The sequence below is a fragment of the Passer domesticus genome, chromosome 8, assembly GCF_036417665.1.
Source record: "Passer domesticus isolate bPasDom1 chromosome 8, bPasDom1.hap1, whole genome shotgun sequence".
In the NCBI taxonomy this organism is placed as follows: Eukaryota; Metazoa; Chordata; class Aves; order Passeriformes; family Passeridae; genus Passer; species Passer domesticus.
Genome location: NC_087481.1, coordinates 35,441,285 through 35,447,284, shown reverse-complemented (window position 1 = coordinate 35,447,284; position 6,000 = coordinate 35,441,285).

Sequence of the window (6,000 nt, the reverse complement as noted above, 5' to 3'; positions counted from 1 at the left end):
ATATGTTCTTTTAGTTAACATTGGGGGATTTTTCTCATTCCGTGTTTTTTTTACACATGATCCTCACAAATACTCTTCTGTAACATGCTTTTGTGGCTACATTCAAATTGTATCTCTCCTTTTCAGCCTTGAAAGTTTTCAGTGGTCATTTTCCATTACAAATTAATTACATGTTAGCTAGATGTAACTCTCAACTTAAATAAAAAGTTGTATAAAAAAAAGCTAATTGCCCTGTACACAGGTTGTTGGATTAGTCCAGGAAAGCCCTGGATCTTGGGCACTATCCGTGTACATGTCTTGCTTAGGGCCAGAAAACAATTGCTCAAGTGAAAATTTCAGGTTTTATTAAACATGCAAGAATGACAGCACAGGAAAAGTACCTGTATCAAAAAAAGGACAGTTGTCTTGGTATCAAAGACCTTTCACATCCACTCCCTGCTTTACTTCCCAGTCTCTCATTCTGTTGAGATTTTTAAGACTGGCCTCTAATTGGCCTCTTATGGCCTACTTAATCACCCGCTTGTTATATTTTCTAGTAAGTGTTTCCTACTTTTCTTCCAATAACTTCTTGTCTCCCTCAAATTCTTCCTTAAGTTAGTGCCTTTTTTTTTTTTTCCTTCTGTGATGGTTACGTAAATTTCACTCTGCTATGCTGGCAATGGTATTTTTTTTTCCCTGTGACACAGTATGTAGCACAGTTGAGTGACCAATTATGATATGTTCCAAAAATGCAGAGTAGCAAACTTGAAATATGTATGGTTTCTAATTTTTATTTTAATTTTGGCTTTAGAAGGAGCACTTAGAGCTGACATTTTCTGGAGAAATGTGTTTGGCCTCACCTCTGGAGTCCTATCTTAAAGGACTGAACCTAGGACCTCAATCAACTCAAGGCTTACTGCCCTTAGAGTGATAAAATGCACATTTGTGGTATGACTGGAATGTATGGAAAGAGAAAACAATGACTGGAGTCACTGATCAGGAATGAGTCCACAGGGATTTGGGATAGGGTAAGGAGTTGGAAGGAGGGTGTCTGTTGCTGTAGTAGCCAAGAGAAAGGGGATTTTGGAGGAGTTAAGGTAGTTTGCATGATCCTGGTAAGAAAAGCACTGTCAGGGCTTCTCTGTATAAGACTGTGGGGAAGGTTATGGTCGTTCCAACAGTTTTATAATGGCAAAAAATAAAGAGATGATTCTGAGCACTGCATATGGGACCAAGAGCTCCCTTCCTCACACCTTTCACCTGGCTTTCTTCCAGGCAGCTCTCAGGGGACTGAGAAACTTTTCCAGCCTCTAAGAGGCTTCCATTGTTAAGCCTTTCACCCTTTTCGGCATCGGTACACAGTGATGCTTGTACTGCCCTGCCAGTGTTGAAGGACAACTTGAGCATTTTCCAGTGTGAAAAAAGAAAGGACATGGTTGTGACAAGAACAGGAGAAAAACCTTGAACATTGATGTTCCTGGTGCTAACAGAGAAGCAATTTCTAAGCAAATGGTATCTTTTATATGCCTTAAAGAACTGAAGACTTTTATTTTTTTGCAGTTCTAGACCTTATGTTAAAAAGGATTTTTTTTCTTTTACTCTTATGCTCTAAGTAGATTTCATTTTTACCTCTCCCAACCTGTAATTTTACTTTTCATACCACTGTCTCTGAAATAATAGGATGGATAGGGATTAGGATCACTAATGAGCAAACTTCTTGAGTATAAATCTGTGGACAAAGATCCCTTTTTGTAGTGGCAAATTCTGCTGTTGAAATCTGCCTTGAACTTCTGAAGCAAACTCGCTTGGATGGTGAGCATGGGAAATGCTACTGCTGTGATGTTTCCTATTTACTTGTGTTCTAACTAGGAATGCCTGCTGTATGTATTCTTAACATATGTTAACCTCTCTGCTGCAGTTCTTGCCAAGAAACTGTCACAAAGGTTATTTAACAAATGAAACTGCATAGGAAACATTCCTGTTGTACTGGCGTGCCTGCTGTAACTAATTGGGCATGTATAACAGGAGGGTGAAGGTAAATAAAGCTGCATAGGTACAGTGTTTAGGTAAAGGATATTTTACATCATTATTCTAATCCTTTTAGATGCTGGTGATCTCCAGAAAGATGAGCAAATGATGGAAATGAAGTCCAGCATGAGTCTTCTCCGAGGCTCAGCGTTAACAGCGTGGGGCCAAGTCATGCAGAGCTGTTGTGGCAACTTAGCAAAGGATTTTTTTTTTTTTTCCCAATGTGTGCACACACTTGGAATCTACATAGGGTTTGTTTCTTTTCACCTTTTCCTGGGTATCCTAACTTCCACCCTCATACCCTAAACTGGCAGCAAAAGTTGCTATTTCATTGCAAAACAGGGCTGTGATTGCAGGGTTTGTTTGATGTTACTTTCTTCAAATAAAGGAAGGGACTGAAGGTTCCTGCTGAAGGTGTCTTGGTTCTGTCCACCCAGCTCAGTAGTGAGGTGTATTTTCTGAGAGGTGAATGGGTGCAGAAGGGTGGCTTCGAATGTTTGTAAGCAGAAGCAGCATTTCCAAGCAGGGCCAGAGGATAAGGAGACCCACAGAGTGCACAGCATGGCAGTGGTGGTTTTATGCAGGGAGGAGCAAGGTAGAGGGGAAAAAAGGACTCGTTGATAGCACATCAGGCATGTTTCAAATAGATTTGGCAAATACAAAGTGGATTAGAACTGAAAGTCTCACATCTATCTATTTTCCCTTAGGTAAATAAATTGGTTCTAAATTGTAGATGATTTCTCTTTCCCTTCCTTCTCCCTGGACAATGTATTCTCCCAGCCATGTGAGAGATTTCTGTTTTTTTAATCTGGAAAGTCTTTCTAAACTCAGGAATGCTACTTGGCTCAGTAAGCACAATAACAATCCAGAGAGATTGAACTGTTATTCCTACGAAGACAATTAAAAAAAAAGTGCACACCATTGTATTTAACACTCTGTGGTGTCTGCCTCTTGTTTAACTGAGATCACAACTATCAATTAAGTGCCCAGTATGGTAACATAACCAGTGATTTCCCAAAAGTCAGAGCAAAGGAGTGTGTGGTCTTGTAACTTCTATTGTTGTTTAAATTACAAAATAGATTTACAGTATTGCCAGTTTTCATTCCAGGTACTAAAATCCTTCATCACTGTAGCTTAACTATTGTAAGTGTTGGCCAGTATTACTCTTCTAACAAAAGAATCATAAACGAGTAGAAACAAAATAAGAATTAAATTGTAGATTAAGAAAAATTGTATGCTTGATGTGTATATATACATATGCAGACTTAGTTGTAACATGTCTACATCAGCATGTATTAAATTGGAATAACCACTTGCCTTTACTTACCACTGTAATACGTTTATAACTAACTGTGCCATTTAGAGTTGCTTGAGATTGTATTTCAGTCTTGCTTGAGATGTATTTCCATAAGCTCTAGGTCAAAGAGAAAACCAATCTCATAAAATAAGAAAGCAAATCTAAGCCTTCATATGGACGTGATTTAATTAGTAAGATCAGCAGAATAGATTTATAATTATCCATCTGCCTTTAAAAGAAAGATTTGGTAAAAATAATAATTTACACTGTTGTGATTTGACATTATGTTTTGCATCATATGTATATAAATTAGATATTTCTGACCAACTGTCTAGTGAAGCTACAGGGAGTAAGAGCAGTTTGTGTCTTAGGCTGGTACCTTGGGCCCATACCTGTCCATCCTACAATCAGATCCACAGCCAAAGCTTGTGACAGCCAGTGCAGAGCTGGGTGAATTCTGGGGAGGTCCTGCTCAATACTCAAGACATTTAATTTTATTGCTTTACAGGGCTCATGCTTAGTACATGGAAAACTGGCTGTGGTCACTGCAGTTTGAATGAATTCCTCATTAGGCCAATTCTCATGAGCTTTTAAAATTCTTAATGTGTGCTAAGGCAATACTAGAAACAGTGTGTCTGGATGTACAGGCCTGTGGTTTCTTAGTATAAGTTTCTATATCAGGAATATGACCATTCAGTGAAAACTTGAAATATTTGAGAAAAGCTACTTTGGTGATGCAATGTACATTTAATATGTATTGCACTGTGTAAAAGATTTCAAGGAGGTCTTACTACATGTGTGTAACAGATCAAAATAGATTTTATTTTCTAACATTTGGATTCTTTTCACATATTAAAAAGCGAGCTATTGGTATACAGGCTCATATAATTCCCCATGTGTTCTATGTTGCCAAACTTTTGTATAGATATTTAACTTAGTTTTCTTTGTATGCTTGGAGTTCTGCAGCATACTGGAAATTGCATGGATTCTGAGAAAATCCCTTGTCTTCTGCAGGAAGCACCATTGCTCACTCCTTGACTCTGGTGTGATGATCCTTTGAAGGAGCAGTGGTTTCTTTTTTGTCATATATGTTTTGGTTGTAGATCCTCAGATCCTGAATTTGCAGCTCTGTGTGTGCTGGCCCTCCCTGTGAAGCCAGTGGCACTCAGCGCATCACACTCTGCTGCAGGGTGGTTGTTCACTTTGTTAAGGGAGGCACAAAATGCTGAATGATACTTGCAAAATGAATGTTAGAGGTTTCATTTCTAGCCAAATTGTCTTGGCCTTCTGTCTTCTGCCATCTGGCTGTATCCAACAGGAACTCCCACTAATTTCTGTATGTGAGCTTTGGTTGGCTCTAGCTGTAGCCCAAGGAGGTGTGAGATGTAAGGCAGCTTGCCCAAGGTAACTTTTTTTTTGCCTTTGAGCAGTTGTTTATTGGATTCAGTAACAGTTGGTATTGGTTTTGATTCTTGTGGATAACTGTATCCGTGCTTTCTATATGTGGGTGAAAAAATAAGTGGTTGAACCAAATCATTGTTCTCCTGTAGCTGTTTCTGTCCTGGATTTATCAGCACTTTTTTCTTCAGAAAAGTGATGGTAAAGCTTTTGCAGACTGTTCTTGAGTAAGCAGAAGTAATATGAAATGTGATGCTGAAGTTCTTTCCTTTGCAGCTCCACTCTGGGCTTCTGAATAGTGTTTTGTGTGAGTGTGCATGCAGCTGTGATTCTAAAGCTGCTTTCAGTTTTGCAGGCGCTCTGTTTTCTCACTGATGAAACTGAGGCTTTAACCTGTTAGCTGACATGCCAACAGGCCTTCCATGTACCTTCTGCCCTAAGCTGTCCCTGAGGAGTGTGGAGACTTGTTCACTGCTATATAGTTATCCAAGCTTCTGCTGTGGATCCTGATGGAATAAATGAATTGAAGCAGGAGATGTTGAAAACCAGGAAAGGTTAGAGATGAAAGAAGAATGAGAAATCACAAAAATTATCCAGATGATTTTATGGATTAAAACATATTTGTATTAATTTGTGCAGCTTTCCTGTCCTCAGTGCTTGTGGCAGCAATTCTACCTTTACTAGTGCTAAGGAAAACACCTCAGGTGGGGATTAAAGTTTCCCAATTTTTTTCCATGTACTGTAAGTTGCAGGGCAGAAGTGTGTACAGGGAGAAGAAGGATGATCAGAGATTTCCCATTTGAATTCAGACACTGCTTTTGATTGTCATAAGCTTGTCTTTACAATGAACAGAAAGTTTGAAATTCTTCTTAGTAATTTTAAAATTTCCAGTTGTTGTTGTGGCACAAAAAATCCAGAATATACACATACAATTAGAAGGGCAGAAAACGTGGGATAAGAATAGCAGCAGATTCCCACTCAGTTTTGCTGGGCTTTGAGACTGACCAAGAGACACAGTAGCATGAGATGACTCTGAAGGATGCCACATCACACTGTTTGCAACATTTTCGTTTTAGGACCTGCAAAACTAAACTTGCTGTTGCATTAACAATCCCAGGCTGTGAAGCTGCTCACAAAGCAAAAGAGACTTTGCAAGGTTTTTTACATATCGGCTACTTGATGGGTGAATCTAAACAGCTCTGAGTTCTGTCCCCTCTGATACTCCTACTATGTGATGCTGCATTTTTCTCTGAGTGGATATGGAAAGATTGATGGGGGAAGTCTTCACCAATCACTTG